The sequence below is a fragment of the Pleuronectes platessa genome, unplaced genomic scaffold, assembly GCF_947347685.1.
Source record: "Pleuronectes platessa unplaced genomic scaffold, fPlePla1.1 scaffold_26, whole genome shotgun sequence".
Classification (NCBI taxonomy): domain Eukaryota; kingdom Metazoa; phylum Chordata; class Actinopteri; order Pleuronectiformes; family Pleuronectidae; genus Pleuronectes; species Pleuronectes platessa.
The window spans coordinates 1164733-1183774 of record NW_026519116.1 but is presented as its reverse complement, the minus strand read 5'-3'; positions in this window follow the sequence as shown (position 1 = coordinate 1183774).

Genomic DNA, 19042 nt, shown 5'->3' with positions numbered 1-19042 from the left:
CACATCCTGTGGGGCGCAAATTCTGTGGGGCGCACATCCTGCGGCGCACATCCTGCTGCGCACATAATTAAAAATAATATTAAAACATTTTTACAAAAAAAAATATTTAAATCAAATTTATAAAAAAATGAATAAAAATAATATTAAAACATTTTTACAAAAAAATATATTTAAATCAAATTAATAAAAAAACTGTGCCTGCACATCCTGTGGGGCGCAAATTCTGTGGGGCGCACATCCTGCGGCGCACATCCTGCTGCGCACATAAATAAAAATAATATTAAAAACAAATTACAATTTTTTTGTTTTAAATCAAATTAATAAAAAAACTGTCCTTGCACATCCTGTGGGGCGCACATCCTGCGGCGCACATCCTGCTGCGCACATAAATAAAAATAATATTAAAAACAAATTACAATTTTTTTTTAAATCAAATTAATAAAAAAACTGTGCTTGCACATCCTGTGGGGCGCAAATTCTGTGGGGCGCACATCCTGCGGCGCACATCCTGCTGCGCACATAAATAAAAATAATATTAAAAACAAATTACAATTTTTTTTTTAAATCAAATTAATAAAAAAACTTTCCTTGCACATCCTGTGGGGCGCAAATTCTGTGGGGCGCACATCCTGCTGCGCACATAAATAAAAATAATATTAAAACATTTTTACAAAAAAAAATATTTAAATCAAATTTATAAAAAAACTGTGCTTGCACATCCTGTGGGGCGCAAATTCTGTGGGGCGCACATCCTGCTGCGCACATGAATAAAAATAATATTAAAAACAAATTACAATTTTTTTTTTTAAATCAAATTAATAAAAAAACTTTCCTTGCACATCCTGTGGGGCGCAAATTCTGTGGGGCGCACATCCTGCTGCGCACATAAATAAAAATAATATTAAAACATTTTTACAAAAAAATATATTTAAATCAAATTAATAAAAAAACTGTGCTTGCACATCCTGTGGGGCGCAAATTCTGTGGGGCGCACATCCTGCGGCGCACATCCTGCTGCGCACATAAATAAAAATAATATTAAAACATTTTTACAAAAAAAAATATTTAAATCAAATTAATAAAAAAACTGTGCTTGCACATCCTGTGGGGCGCACATCCTGCGGCGCACATCCTGCTGCGCACATCCTGCTGCGCACATAAATAAAAATAATATTAAAACATTTTTACAAAAAAAATATTTAAATCAAATTAATAAAAAAACTGTCCTTGCACATCCTGTGGGGCGCAAATTCTGTGGGGCGCACATCCTGCGGCGCACATCCTGCTGCGCACATAAATAAAAATAATATTAAAACATTTTTACAAAAAAAAATATTTAAATCAAATTAATAAAAAAACGGTGCTTGCACATCCTGTGGGGCGCAAATTCTGTGGGGCGCACATCCTGCGGCGCACATAAATAAAAATAATATTAAAACATTTTTACAAAAAAATATATTTAAATCAAATTAATAAAAAAACTGTGCCTGCACATCCTGTGGGGCGCAAATTCTGTGGGGCGCACATCCTGCGGCGCACATCCTGCTGCGCACATAAATAAAAATAATATTAAAAACAAATTACAATTTTTTTGTTTTAAATCAAATTAATAAAAAAACTGTCCTTGCACATCCTGTGGGGCGCACATCCTGCGGCGCACATCCTGCTGCGCACATAAATAAAAATAATATTAAAAACAAATTACAATTTTTTTTTAAATCAAATTAATAAAAAAACTGTGCTTGCACATCCTGTGGGGCGCAAATTCTGTGGGGCGCACATCCTGCGGCGCACATCCTGCTGCGCACATAAATAAAAATAATATTAAAAACAAATTACAATTTTTTTTTTAAATCAAATTAATAAAAAAACTTTCCTTGCACATCCTGTGGGGCGCAAATTCTGTGGGGCGCACATCCTGCTGCGCACATAAATAAAAATAATATTAAAACATTTTTACAAAAAAAAATATTTAAATCAAATTTATAAAAAAACTGTGCTTGCACATCCTGTGGGGCGCAAATTCTGTGGGGCGCACATCCTGCTGCGCACATGAATAAAAATAATATTAAAAACAAATTACAATTTTTTTTTTTAAATCAAATTAATAAAAAAACTTTCCTTGCACATCCTGTGGGGCGCAAATTCTGTGGGGCGCACATCCTGCTGCGCACATAAATAAAAATAATATTAAAACATTTTTACAAAAAAATATATTTAAATCAAATTAATAAAAAAACTGTGCTTGCACATCCTGTGGGGCGCAAATTCTGTGGGGCGCACATCCTGCGGCGCACATCCTGCTGCGCACATAAATAAAAATAATATTAAAACATTTTTACAAAAAAAAATATTTAAATCAAATTAATAAAAAAACTGTGCTTGCACATCCTGTGGGGCGCACATCCTGCGGCGCACATCCTGCTGCGCACATCCTGCTGCGCACATAAATAAAAATAATATTAAAACATTTTTACAAAAAAAATATTTAAATCAAATTAATAAAAAAACTGTCCTTGCACATCCTGTGGGGCGCAAATTCTGTGGGGCGCACATCCTGCGGCGCACATCCTGCTGCGCACATAAATAAAAATAATATTAAAACATTTTTACAAAAAAAAATATTTAAATCAAATTAATAAAAAAACGGTGCTTGCACATCCTGTGGGGCGCAAATTCTGTGGGGCGCACATCCTGCGGCGCACATAAATAAAAATAATATTAAAACATTTTTACAAAAAAAATATTTAAATCAAATTAATAAAAAAACTGTCCCTGCACATCCTGTGGGGCGCAAATTATGTGGGGCGCACATCCTGCAGCGCACATCCTGCTGCGCAAATAAATAAAAATAAAATTAAAAAAAATTTACAATTTTTTTTTTTAAATCAAATTTATAAAAAAACTGTCCTTGCACATCCTGTGGGGCGCACATCCTGCGGCGCAAATCCTGCTGCGCACATGAATAAAAATAATATTAAAACATTTTTACAAAAAAAAATATTTAAATCAAATTAATAAAAAAACTGTCCTTGCACATCCTGTGGGGCGCACATCCTGCTGCGCACATAAATAAAAATAATATTGAAACAAATTTACAATTTTTTTTTTTTAAATCAAATTAATAAAAAAACTGTGCTTGCACATCCTGTGGGGCGAAAATTATGTGGGGCGCACTTCATGCGGCGCACATCCTGCTGCGCACATAAATAAAAATAATATTAAAACATTTTTACAAAAAAATGTATTAAAATCAAATTAATAAAAAAACTGTGCTTGCACATCCTGTGGGGCGCAAATTATGTGGGGCGCACATCATGCGGCGCACATCCTGCTGCGCACATAAATAAAAATAATATTAAAAACAAATTACAATTTTTTTTTTTTTAAATCAAATTAATAAAAAAACTGTCCTTGCACATCCTGTGGGGCGCAAATTCTGTGGGCCGCAAATCCTGCGGCGCACATCCTGCTGCGCACATAAATAAAAATAATATTAAAAACAAATTACAATTTTTTTTTTAAATCAAACATCCTGTGGGGCGCAAATTATGTGGGGCGCACATCAAGCGGCGCACATCCTGCTGCGCACATAAATAAAAATAATATTAAAAACAAATTACAATTTTTTTTTTAAATCAAATTAATAAAAAAACCTTGCTTGCACATCCTGTGGGGCGCAAATTCTGTGGGCCGCAAATCCTGCGGCGCACATCCTGCTGCGCACATAAATAAAAATAATATTAAAAACAAATTACAATTTTTTTTTTAAATCAAATTAATAAAAAACTGTGGTTGCACATCCTGTGGGGCGCAAATTCTGTGGGGCGCACATCCTGCGGCGCACATCCTGCTGCGCACATAAATAAAAATAATATTAAAAACAAATTACAATTTTTTTGTTTTAAATCAAATTAATAAAAAAACTGTCCTTGCACATCCTGTGGGGCGCACATCCTGCGGCGCACATCCTGCTGCGCACATAAATAAAAATAATATTAAAAACAAATTACAATTTTTTTTTAAATCAAATTAATAAAAAAACTGTGCTTGCACATCCTGTGGGGCGCAAATTCTGTGGGGCGCACATCCTGCGGCGCACATCCTGCTGCGCACATAATTAAAAATAATATTAAAACATTTTTACAAAAAAAAATATTTAAATCAAATTTATAAAAAAACTGTGCTTGCACATCCTGTGGGGCGCAAATTCTGTGGGGCGCACATCCTGCTGCGCACATGAATAAAAATAATATTAAAAACAAATTACAATTTTTTTTTTTAAATCAAATTAATAAAAAAACTGTCCTTGCACATCCTGTGGGGCGCAAATTCTGTGGGGCGCACATCCTGCGGCGCACATCCTGCTGCGCACATAAATCGAAATAATATTAAAACATTTTTACAAAAAAAAATATTTAAATCAAATTAATAAAAAAACTGTGCTTGCACATCCTGTGGGGCGCAAATTCTGTGGGGCGCACATCCTGCGGCGCACATCCTGCTGCGCACATGAATAAAAATAATATTAAAACATTTTTACAAAAAAATATATTTAAATCAAATTAATAAAAAAACTGTCCTTGCACATCCTGTGGGGCGTACATCCTGCGGCGCACATCCTGCTGCGCACATAAATCAAAATAATATTAAAACATTTTTACAACAATTTTTTTTAAATCAAATTAATAAAAAAACTGTGCTTGCACATCCTGTGGGGCGCAAATTCTGTGGGGCGCACATCCTGCGGCGCACATCCTGCTGCGCACATGAATAAAAATAATATTAAAACATTTTTACAAAAAAATATATTTAAATCAAATTAATAAAAAAACTGTGCTTGCACATCCTGTGGGGCGCAAATTCTGTGGGGCGCACATCCTGCGGCGCACATCCTGCTGCGCACATAAATAAAAATAATATTAAAACATTTTTACAAAAAAAAATATTTAAATCAAATTAATAAAAAAACTGTGCTTGCACATCCTGTGGGGCGCAAATTCTGTGGGGCGCACATCCTGCGGCGCACATCCTGCTGCGCACATAAATAAAAATAATATTAAAAACAAATTACAATTTTTTTTTTAAATCAAATTAATAAAAAAACTTTCCTTGCACATCCTGTGGGGCGCAAATTCTGTGGGGCGCACATCCTGCTGCGCACATAAATAAAAATAATATTAAAACATTTTTACAAAAAAAAATATTTAAATCAAATTTATAAAAAAACTGTGCTTGCACATCCTGTGGGGCGCAAATTCTGTGGGGCGCACATCCTGCTGCGCACATGAATAAAAATAATATTAAAAACAAATTACAATTTTTTTTTTTAAATCAAATTAATAAAAAAACTTTCCTTGCACATCCTGTGGGGCGCAAATTCTGTGGGGCGCACATCCTGCTGCGCACATAAATAAAAATAATATTAAAACATTTTTACAAAAAAATATATTTAAATCAAATTAATAAAAAAACTGTGCTTGCACATCCTGTGGGGCGCAAATTCTGTGGGGCGCACATCCTGCGGCGCACATCCTGCTGCGCACATAAATAAAAATAATATTAAAACATTTTTACAAAAAAAAATATTTAAATCAAATTAATAAAAAAACGGTGCTTGCACATCCTGTAGGGCGCAAATTCTGTGGGGCGCACATCCTGCGGCACACATCCTGCTGCGCACATAAATAAAAATAATATTGAAACAAATTTACAATTTTTTTTTTTTAAATCAAATTAATAAAAAAACTGTGCTTGCACATCCTGTGGGGCGAAAATTATGTGGGGCGCACTTCATGCGGCGCACATCCTGCTGCGCACATAAATAAAAATAATATTAAAACATTTTTACAAAAAAATGTATTAAAATCAAATTAATAAAAAAACTGTGCTTGCACATCCTGTGGGGCGCAAATTATGTGGGGCGCACATCATGCGGCGCACATCCTGCTGCGCACATAAATAAAAATAATATTAAAAACAAATTACAATTTTTTTTTTTTTAAATCAAATTAATAAAAAAACTGTCCTTGCACATCCTGTGGGGCGCAAATTCTGTGGGCCGCAAATCCTGCGGCGCACATCCTGCTGCGCACATAAATAAAAATAATATTAAAAACAAATTACAATTTTTTTTTTAAATCAAACATCCTGTGGGGCGCAAATTATGTGGGGCGCACATCAAGCGGCGCACATCCTGCTGCGCACATAAATAAAAATAATATTAAAAACAAATTACAATTTTTTTTTTAAATCAAATTAATAAAAAAACCTTGCTTGCACATCCTGTGGGGCGCAAATTCTGTGGGCCGCAAATCCTGCGGCGCACATCCTGCTGCGCACATAAATAAAAATAATATTAAAAACAAATTACAATTTTTTTTTTAAATCAAATTAATAAAAAACTGTGGTTGCACATCCTGTGGGGCGCAAATTATGTGGGGCGCACAGACTGCGGCGCACATCCTGCTGCGCACATAAATAAAAATAATATTAAAACATTTTTACAAAAAAAAATATTTAAATCAAATTAATAAAAAAACTGTGCTTGCACATCCTGTGGGGCGCAAATTCTGTGGGGCGCACATCCTGCGGCACACATAAATAAAAATAATATTGAAACAAATTTACAATTTTTTTTTTTTAAATCAAATTAATAAAAAAACTGTGCTTGCACATCCTGTGGGGCGAAAATTATGTGGGGCGCACATCATGCGGCGCACATAAATAACAATAATATTAAAACATTTTTACAAAAAAATATATTAAAATCAAATTAATAAAAAAACTGTGCTTGCACATCCTGTGGGGCGCAAATTCTGTGGGGCGCACATCCTGCGGCACACATCCTGCTGCGCACATAAATAAAAATAATATTGAAACAAATTTACAATTTTTTTTTTTAAATCAAATTAATAAAAAAACTGTGCTTGCACATCCTGTGGGGCGCAAATTCTGTGGGGCGCACATCCTGCGGCGCACATCCTGCTGCGCACATAAATAAAAATAATATTAAAAACAAATTACAATTTTTTTTTTTTAAATCAAATTAATAAAAAAACTGTCCTTTTACATCTTGTGTGGCGCAAATTCTGTGGGGCGCACATCCTGCGGCGCACATCCTGCTGCGCACATAAATAAAAATAATATTAAAACATTTTTACAAAAAAAAATATTTAAATCAAATTAATAAAAAAACTGTGCTTGCACATCCTGTGGGGCGCACATCCTGCGGCGCACATCCTGCTGCGCACATAAATAAAAATAATATTAAAAACAATTTACAATTTTTTTTTTTAAATCAAATTGATAAAAAAACTGTGCTTGCATATCCTGTGGGGCGCAAATTATGTGGGGCGCACATCCTGCGGCGCACATCCTGCTGCGCACATAAATAAAAATAATATTAAAACATTTTTACAAAAAAAAATATTTAAATCAAATTAATAAAAAAACTGTGCTTGCACATCCTGTGGGGCGCAAATTATGTGGGGCGCACATCCTGCGGCACACATCCTGCTGCGCACAAAAATAAAAATAATATTAAAAAACAATTTACAATTATTTTTTTTTTAAATCAAATTAATAAAAAAACTGTGCTTGCACATCCTGTGGGGCGCAAATTATGTGGGGCGCACATCCTGTGGCGCACATCCTGCTGCGCACATAAATAAAAATAATATTAAAAACAATTTACGATTATTTTTTTTTAAATCAAATTATTAAAAATACTGTGCTTGCACATCCTGTGGGGCGCAAATTCTGTGGGGCGCACATCCTGCGGCGCACATCCTGCTGCGCACTTAAATAAAAATAATATTAAAACATTTTTACAAAAAAAATATTTAAATCAAATTAATAAAAAAACTGTCCTTGCACATCCAGTGGGGCGCAAATTCTGTGGGGCGCACATCCTGCGGCGCACATCCTGCTGCGCACATAAATAAAAATAATATTAAAAACAAATTACAATTTTTTTTTAAAATCAAATTAATAAAAAAACTTTCCTTGCACATCCTGTGGGGCGCAAATTCTGTGGGGCGCACATCCTGCTGCGCACATAAATAAAAATAATATTAAAACATTTTTACAAAAAAAAATATTTAAATCAAATTTATAAAAAAACTGTGCTTGCACATCCTGTGGGGCGCAAATTCTGTGGGGCGCACATCCTGCTGCGCACATGAATAAAAATAATATTAAAAACAAATTACAATTTTTTTTTTTAAATCAAATTAATAAAAAAACTTTCCTTGCACATCCTGTGGGGCGCAAATTCTGTGGGGCGCACATCCTGCTGCGCACATAAATAAAAATAATATTAAAACATTTTTACAAAAAAATATATTTAAATCAAATTAATAAAAAAACTGTGCTTGCACATCCTGTGGGGCGCAAATTCTGTGGGGCGCACATCCTGCGGCACACATCCTGCTGCGCACATAAATAAAAATAATATTAAAACATTTTTACAAAAAAAAATATTTAAATCAAATTAATAAAAAAACGGTGCTTGCACATCCTGTGGGGCGCAAATTCTGTGGGGCGCACATCCTGCTGCGCACATAAATAAAAATAATATTAAAACATTTTTACAAAAAAATATATTTAAATCAAATTAATAAAAAAACTGTGCTTGCACATCCTGTGGGGCGCAAATTATGTGGGGCGCACATCCTGCAGCGCACATCCTGCTGCGCAAATAAATAAAAATAAAATTAAAAAAAATTTACAATTTTTTTTTTTAAATCAAATTTATAAAAAAACTGTCCTTGCACATCCTGTGGGGCGCACATCCTGCGGCGCAAATCCTGCTGCGCACATGAATAAAAATAATATTAAAACATTTTTACAAAAAAAAATATTTAAATCAAATTAATAAAAAAACTGTCCTTGCACATCCTGTGGGGCGCACATCCCGCGGCGCACATCCTGCTGCGCACATAAATAAAAATAATATTAAAACATTTTTACAAAAATTATTTTTTAAATCAAATTAATAAAAAAACTGTGCTTGCACATCCTGTGGGGCGCAAATTCTGTGGGGCGCACATCCTGCGGCGCACATCCTGCTGCGCACATAAATCAAAATAATATTAAAACATTTTTACAAAAAAAAATATTTAAATCAAATATATAAAAAAACTCTGCTTGCACATCCTGTGGGGCGCAAATTCTGTGGGGCGCACATCCTGCGGCACACATCCTGCTGCGCACATAAATAAAAATAATATTGAAACAAATTTACAATTTTTTTTTTTTAAATCAAATTAATAAAAAAACTGTGCTTGCACATCCTGTGGGGCGAAAATTATGTGGGGCGCACTTCATGCGGCGCACATCCTGCTGCGCACATAAATAAAAATAATATTAAAACATTTTTACAAAAAAATGTATTAAAATCAAATTAATAAAAAAACTGTGCTTGCACATCCTGTGGGGCGCAAATTATGTGGGGCGCACATCATGCGGCGCACATCCTGCTGCGCACATAAATAAAAATAATATTAAAAACAAATTACAATTTTTTTTTTTTTAAATCAAATTAATAAAAAAACTGTCCTTGCACATCCTGTGGGGCGCAAATTCTGTGGGCCGCAAATCCTGCGGCGCACATCCTGCTGCGCACATAAATAAAAATAATATTAAAAACAAATTACAATTTTTTTTTTAAATCAAACATCCTGTGGGGCGCAAATTATGTGGGGCGCACATCAAGCGGCGCACATCCTGCTGCGCACATAAATAAAAATAATATTAAAAACAAATTACAATTTTTTTTTTAAATCAAATTAATAAAAAAACCTTGCTTGCACATCCTGTGGGGCGCAAATTCTGTGGGCCGCAAATCCTGCGGCGCACATCCTGCTGCGCACATAAATAAAAATAATATTAAAAACAAATTACAATTTTTTTTTTAAATCAAATTAATAAAAAACTGTGGTTGCACATCCTGTGGGGCGCAAATTATGTGGGGCGCACAGACTGCGGCGCACATCCTGCTGCGCACATAAATAAAAATAATATTAAAACATTTTTACAAAAAAAAATATTTAAATCAAATTAATAAAAAAACTGTGCTTGCACATCCTGTGGGGCGCAAATTCTGTGGGGCGCACATCCTGCGGCACACATAAATAAAAATAATATTGAAACAAATTTACAATTTTTTTTTTTTAAATCAAATTAATAAAAAAACTGTGCTTGCAAATCCTGTGGGGCGAAAATTATGTGGGGCGCACATCATGCGGCGCACATAAATAACAATAATATTAAAACATTTTTACAAAAAAATATATTAAAATCAAATTAATAAAAAAACTGTGCTTGCACATCCTGTGGGGCGCAAATTCTGTGGGGCGCACATCCTGCGGCACACATCCTGCTGCGCACATAAATAAAAATAATATTGAAACAAATTTACAATTTTTTTTTTTAAATCAAATTAATAAAAAAACTGTGCTTGCACATCCTGTGGGGCGCAAATTCTGTGGGGCGCACATCCTGCGGCGCACATCCTGCTGCGCACATAAATAAAAATAATATTAAAAACAAATTACAATTTTTTTTTTTTAAATCAAATTAATAAAAAAACTGTCCTTTTACATCTTGTGTGGCGCAAATTCTGTGGGGCGCACATCCTGCGGCGCACATCCTGCTGCGCACATAAATAAAAATAATATTAAAACATTTTTACAAAAAAAAATATTTAAATCAAATTAATAAAAAAACTGTGCTTGCACATCCTGTGGGGCGCAAATTATGTGGGGCGCACATCCTGCGGCGCACATCCTGCTGCGCACATAAATAAAAATAATATTAAAAACAATTTACAATTTTTTTTTTTAAATCAAATTGATAAAAAAACTGTGCTTGCATATCCTGTGGGGCGCAAATTATGTGGGGCGCACATCCTGCGGCGCACATCCTGCTGCGCACATAAATAAAAATAATATTAAAACATTTTTACAAAAAAAAATATTTAAATCAAATTAATAAAAAAACTGTGCTTGCACATCCTGTGGGGCGCAAATTATGTGGGGCGCACATCCTGCGGCACACATCCTGCTGCGCACAAAAATAAAAATAATATTAAAAAACAATTTACAATTATTTTTTTTTTAAATCAAATTAATAAAAAAACTGTGCTTGCACATCCTGTGGGGCGCAAATTATGTGGGGCGCACATCCTGTGGCGCACATCCTGCTGCGCACATAAATAAAAATAATATTAAAAACAATTTACGATTATTTTTTTTTAAATAAAATTAATAAAAATACTGTGCTTGCACATCCTGTGGGGCGCAAATTCTGTGGGGCGCACATCCTGCGGCGCACATCCTGCTGCGCACTTAAATAAAAATAATATTAAAACATTTTTACAAAAAAAATATTTAAATCAAATTAATAAAAAAACTGTCCTTGCACATCCAGTGGGGCGCAAATTCTGTGGGGCGCACATCCTGCGGCGCACATCCTGCTGCGCACATAAATAAAAATAATATTAAAAACAAATTACAATTTTTTTTTTAAATCAAATTAATAAAAAACTGTGGTTGCACATCCTGTGGGGCGCAAATTATGTGGGGCGCACAGACTGCGGCGCACATCCTGCTTTGCACATAAATAAAAATAATATTAAAACATTTTTACAAAAAAAATATTTAAATCAAATTAATAAAAAAACTCTGCTTGCACATCCTGTGGGGCGAAAATTATGTGGGGCGCACATCATGCGGCGCACATCCTGCTGCGCACATAAATAAAAATAATATTAAAACATTTTTACAAAAAAATATATTAAAATCAAATTAATAAAAAAACTGTGCTTGCACATCCTGTGGGGCGAAAATTATGTGGGGCGCACATCATGCGGCGCACATAAATAAAAATAATATTAAAACATTTTTACAAAAAAATATATTAAAATCAAATTAATAAAAAAACTGTGCTTGCACATCCTGTGGGGCGCAAATTCTGTGGGGCGCACATCCTGCGGCACACATCCTGCTGCGCACATAAATAAAAATAATATTGAAACAAATTTACAATTTTTTTTTTTAAATCAAATTAATAAAAAAACTGTGCTTGCACATCCTGTGGGGCGCAAATTCTGTGGGGCGCACATCCTGCGGCGCACATCCTGCTGCGCACATAAATAAAAATAATATTAAAAACAAATTACAATTTTTTTTTTTTAAATCAAATTAATAAAAAAACTGTCCTTTTACATCTTGTGTGGCGCAAATTCTGTGGGGCGCACATCCTGCGGCGCACATCCTGCTGCGCACATAAATAAAAATAATATTAAAACATCTTTACAAAAAAAATATTTAAAACAATTAATAAAAAAACTGTGCTTGCTCATCCTGTGGGGCGCAAATTATGTGGGGCGCACATCATGCGGCGCACATCCAGCTGCGCACATTAATAATAATAATATTAAAACATTTTTACAAAAAAAAATATTTAAATCAAATTAATAAAAAAACTGTGCTTGCACATCCTGTAGGGCGCAAATTCTGTGGGGCGCACATCCTGAAGCGCACATCCTGCTGCGCACATAAAATAAAAATAATATTAAAATATTTTTACAAAAAAAAATATTTAAATCAAATTAATAAAAAAACTGTGCTTGCACATCCTGTGGGGCAAAAATTCTGTGGGGCGCACATCCTGCGGCGCACATCCTTCTGCGCACATAAATAAAAATAATATTAAAAACAAATTACAATTTTTTTTTTTTAAATCAAATTAATAAAAAAACTGTCCTTGCACATCCTGTGGGGCGCAAATTCTGTGGGGCGCACATCCTGCTGCGCACATGAATAAAAATGAAATTAAAAAAAATTTACAATTTTTTTTTTTTAAATCAAATTAATATAAAAAATGTGCTTGCACATCCTGTGGGGCGCAAATTCTGTGGGGCGCACATCCTGCGGCGCACATAAATAAAAATAATATTAAAAACAAATTACAATTTTTTTTTTAAATCAAATTAATAAAAAAACTGTCCTTGCACATCCTGTGGGGCGCAAATTATGTGGGGCGCACATCCTGCGAGGCACATCCTGCTGCGCACATAAATAAAAATAATATTAAAAACAAATTACAATTTTTTTTTTTAAATCAAATTAATAAAAAAACTGTCCTTGCACATCCTGTGGGGCGCAAATTCTGTGGGGCGCACATCCTGCGGCGCACATCCTGCTGCGCACATGAATAAAAATAATATTGAAACAAATTTACAATTTTTTTTTTTTAAATCAAATTAATAAAAAAACTGTCCTTGCACATCCTGTGGGGCGCAAATTCTGTGGGGCGCACATCCTGCGGCGCACATCCTGCTGCGCACATAAATAAAAATAATATTAAAACATTTTTACAAAAAAAAATATTTAAATCAAATTAATAAAAAAACTGTGCTTGCACATCCTGTGGGGCGCAAATTCTGTGGGGCGCACATCCTGCGGCACACATCCTGCTGCGCACATAAATAAAAATAATATTAAAAACAAATTACAATTTTTTTTTTTTTAAATCAAATTAATAAAAAAACTGTGCTTGCACATCCTGTGGGGCGCAAATTATGTGGGGCGCACATCAAGCGGCGCACATCCTGCTGCGCACATAAAATAAAAATAATATTAAAATATTTTTACAAAAAAAAATATTTAAATCAAATTAATAAAAAAACTGTGCTTGCACATCCTGTGGGGCGCAAATTCTGTGGGGCGCACATCCTGCGGCGCACATCCTGCTGCGCACATAAATAAAAATAATATTAAAACATTTTTACAAAAAAAAATATTTAAATCAAATTACAATTTTTTTTTTAAATCAAATTAATAAAAAACTGTGGTTGCACATCCTGTGGGGCGCAAATTATGTGGGGCGCACAGACTGCGGCGCACATCCTGCTGCGCACATAAATAAAAATAATATTAAAACATTTTTACAAAAAAAAATATTTAAATCAAATTAATAAAAAAACTGTGCTTGCACATCCTGTGGGGCGCAAATTCTGTGGGGCGCACATCCTGCGGCACACATAAATAAAAATAATATTGAAACAAATTTACAATTTTTTTTTTTTAAATCAAATTAATAAAAAAACTGTTTTTGCACATCCTGTAGGGCGAAAATTATGTGGGGCGCACATCATGCGGCGCACATAAATAACAATAATATTAAAACATTTTTACAAAAAAATATATTAAAATCAAATTAATAAAAAAACTGTGCTTGCACATCCTGTGGGGCGCAAATTCTGTGGGGCGCAAATTCTGTGGGGCGCACATGCTGCGGCGCACATCCTGCTGCGCACATAAATAAAAATAATATTAAAAACAAATTACAATTTTTTTTTTAAAATCAAATTAATAAAAAAACTGTCCTTGCACATCCTGTGGGGCGCAAATTCTGTGGGGCGCACATCCTGCGGCACACATCCTGCTGCGCACATAAATAAAAATAATATTAAAACATCTTTACAAAAAAAATATTTAAATCAAATTAATAAAAAAACTGTCCTTGCACATCCTGTGGGGCGCAAATTCTGTGGGGCGCACATCCTGCGGCGCACATCCTGCTGCGCACATAAATAAAAATAAAATAAAACATTTTTACAAAAAAAAATATTTAAATCAAATTAATAAAAAAACTGTGCTTGCACATCCTGCGGCGCACATCCTGCTGCGCACATAAATAAAAATAATATTAAAAACAATTTACAATTATTTTTTTTTTAAATCAAATTAAAAAAAAAACTGTGCTTGCACATCCTGTGGGGCGCAAATTATGTGGGGCGCACATCATGTGGCGCACATCCTGCTGCGCACATAAATAAAAATAATATTAAAACATTTTTACAGAAAAAAATATTTAAATATAACTAATAAAAAACCTTGCTTGCACATCCTGTGGGGCGCAAATTCTGTGGATCGCACATCATGCGGCGCACATCCTGCTGCGCACATGAATAAAAATAATATTAAAACAAATCTACAATTTTTTTTTTTTAAATCAAATTAATAAAAAAACTGTGCTTGCACATCCTGTGGGGCGCAAATTATGTGGGGCGCACATCAAGCGGCGCACATCCTGCTGCGCACATAAATAAAAATAATATTAAAAACAAATTACAATTTTTTTTTTTTTAAATCAAATTAATAAAAAAACTGTCGTTGCACATCCTGTGGGGCGCAAATTCTGTGGGGCGCACATCCTGCGGCGCACATCCTGCTGCGCACATAAATAAAAATAATATTAAAACATTTTTACAAAAAAAATATTTAAATCAAATTAATAAAAAAACTGTCCTTGCACATCCTGTGGGGCGCAAATTCTGTGGGGCGCACATCCTGCGGCGCAAATCCTGCTGCGCACATAAATAAAAATAATATTAAAAACAATTTACAATTATTTTTTTAAATCAAATTAATAAAAAAACTGTCCTTGCACATCCTGTGGGGCGCAAATTCTGTGGGGCGCACATCCTGCGGCGCAAATCCTGCTGCGCACATGAATAAAAATAATATTAAAACATTTTTACAAAAAAAAATATTTAAATCAAATTAATAAAAAAACTGCTTGCACATCCTGTGGGGCGCAAATTCTGTGGGGCGCACATCCTGCGAGGCACATCCTGCTGCGCACATAAATAAAAATAATATTAAAAACAAATTACAATTTTTTTTTTTAAATCAAATTAATAAAAAAACTGTCCTTGCACAACCTGTGGGGCGCAAATTCTGTGGGGCGCACATCCTGCGGCGCAAATCCTGCTGCGCACATGAATAAAAATAATATTAAAACATTTTTACAAAAAAAAATATTTAAATCAAATTAATAAAAAAACTGTGCTTGCACATCCTGTGGGGCGCAAATTATGTGGGGCGCACATCCTGCGGTGCACATCCTGCTGCGCACATAAATAAAAATAATATTAAAAACAATTTACAATTATTTTTTTTTAAATCAAATTAATAAAAAAACTGTGCTTGCACATCCTGTAGGGCGCAAATTCAGTGGGGCGCACATCCTGAAGCGCACATCCTGCTAGGCACATAAAATAAAAATAATATTAAAACATTTTTACAAAAAAAAATATTTAAATCAAATTAATAAAAAAACTGTGCTTGCACATCCTGTGGGGCGCAAATTCTGTGGGGTGCACATCCTGCGGCACACATCCTGCTGCGCACATAAATAAAAATAATATTAAAACATTTTTACATTTTTTTTTTTTAAATCAAATTAATAAAAAAACTGTCGTTGCACATCCTGTGGGGCGCAAATTCTGTGGGGCGCACATCCTGCGGCGCACATCCTGCTGCGCACATAAATAAAAATAATATTAAAACATTTTTACAAAAAAAATATTTAAATCAAATTAATAAAAAAACTGTCCTTGCACATCCTGTGGGGCGCAAATTCTGTGGGGCGCACATCCTGCGGCGCAAATCCTGCTGCGCACATAAATAAAAATAATATTAAAAACAATTTACAATTATTTTTTTAAATCAAATTAATAAAAAAACTGTCCTTGCACATCCTGTGGGGCGCAAATTCTGTGGGGCGCACATCCTGCGGCGCAAATCCTGCTGCGCACATGAATAAAAATAATATTAAAACATTTTTACAAAAAAAAATATTTAAATCAAATTAATAAAAAAACTGTGCTTGCACATCCTGTGGGGCGCAAATTATGTGGGGCGCACATCCTGCGGTGCACATCCTGCTGCGCACATAAATAAAAATAATATTAAAAACAATTTACAATTATTTTTTTTTAAATCAAATTAATAAAAAAACTGTGCTTGCACATCCTGTAGGGCGCAAATTCAGTGGGGCGCACATCCTGCGGCGCACATAAATAAAAATAATATTAAAACATTTTTACAAAAAAAATATTTAAATCAAATTAATAAAAAAACTGTCCTTGCACATCCTGTGGGGCGCAAATTCTGTGGGGCGCACAACCTGCGGCACACATCCTGCTGCGCACATAAATAAAAATTAAATAAAACATTTTTACAAAAAAAAAAAATATTTAAATCAAATTAATAAAAAAACTGTCCTTGCACATCCTGTGGGGCGCAAATTCTGTGGGGCGCACATCCTGTGGCGCACATCCTGCTGCGCACATACATAAAAATAATATTAAAAACAAATTACAATTTTTTTTTTAAAATCAAATTAATAAAAAAACTGTCCTTGCAAATCCTGTGGGGCGCAAATTCTGTGGGGCGCACATCCTGCGGCGCACATCCTGCTGCGCACATAAATAAAAATAATATTAAAACATTTTTACAAAAAAAAATATTTAAATCAAATTAATAAAAAAACTGTGCTTGCACATCCTGTGGGGCGCAAATTCTGTGGGGCGCACATCCTGCGGCGCACATAAATAAAAATAATATTAAAACATTTTTACAAAAAAAATATTTAAATCAAATTAATAAAAAAACTGTCCTTGCACATCCTGTGGGGCGCAAATTCTGTGGGGCGCACAACCTGCGGCACACATCCTGCTGCGCACATAAATAAAAATTAAATAAAACATTTTTACAAAAAAAAATATTTAAATCAAATTAATAAAAAAACTGTGCTTGCAAATCCTGTGGGGCGCAAATTATGTGGGGCACAAATTCTGTGGGGCGCACATCCTGCGGCGCACATCCTGCTGTGCACATAAATAAAAATAATATTAAAACATTTTTACAAAAAAAATATTTAAATCAAATTAATAAAAAAACTGTCCTTGCACATCCTGTGGGGCGCAAATTCTGTGGGGCGCACATCCTGCGGCGCACATCCTGCTGCGCACATACATAAAAATAATATTAAAAACAAATTACAATTTTTTTTTTAAAATCAAATTAATAAAAAAACTGTCCTTGCAAATCCTGTGGGGCGCAAATTCTGTGGGGCGCACATCCTGCGGCGCACATCCTGCTGCGCACATAAATAAAAATAATATTAAAACATTTTTACAAAAAAAAATATTTAAATCAAATTAATAAAAAAACTGTGCTTGCACATCCTGTGGGGCGCAAATTCTGTGGGGCGCACATCCTGCGGCGCACATAAATAAAAATAATATTAAAACATTTTTACAAAAAAAATATTTAAATCAAATTAATAAAAAAACTGTGCTTGCACATCCTGTGGGGCGAAAATTCTGTGGGGCGCACATCCTGCTGCGCACATAAATAAAAATAAAATTAAAAAAAATTTACAATTTTTTTTTTTCAAATCAAATTAATAAAAAAACTGTTCTTGCACATCCTGTGGGGCGCAAATTCTGTGGGGCGCACATCCTGCGGCGCACATCCTGCTGCGCACATAAATAAAAATAATATTAAAACATTTTTACAAAAAAAATATTTAAATCAAACTAATAAAAAAACTGTCCTTGCACATCCTGTGGGGCGCAAATTCTGTGGGGCGCAAATCCTGCGGCGCACATCCTGCTGCGCACATAAATACAAATAATATTAAAAACAAATTACAATTTTTTTTTAAATCAAATTAATAAAAAAACTGTGCTTGCACATCCTGTGGGGCGCAAATTATGTGGGGCGCACATCCTGCGGCGCACATCCAGCTGCGCACATAAATAAAAATAATATTAAAAACAAATTACAATTTTTTTTTTAAATCAAATTAATAAAAAACTGTCCTTGCACATCCTGTGGGGCGCAAATTCTGTGGGGCGCACATGAATAAAAATAATATTAAAACATTTTTACAAAAAAAAATATTTAAATCAAATTAATAAAAAAACTGTGCTTGCACATCCTGTGGGGCGCAAATTCTGTGGGGCGCACATCCTGCGGCGCACATCCTGCTGCGCACATAAATAAAAATAATATTAAAACATTTTTACAAAAAAAAATATTTAAATCAAATTAATAAAAAAACTGTTCTTGCACATCCTGTGGGGCGCAAATTCTGTGGGGCGCACATCCTGCGGCGCACATAAATAAAAATAATATTAAAACATTTTTACAAAAAAAATATTTAAATCAAATTAATA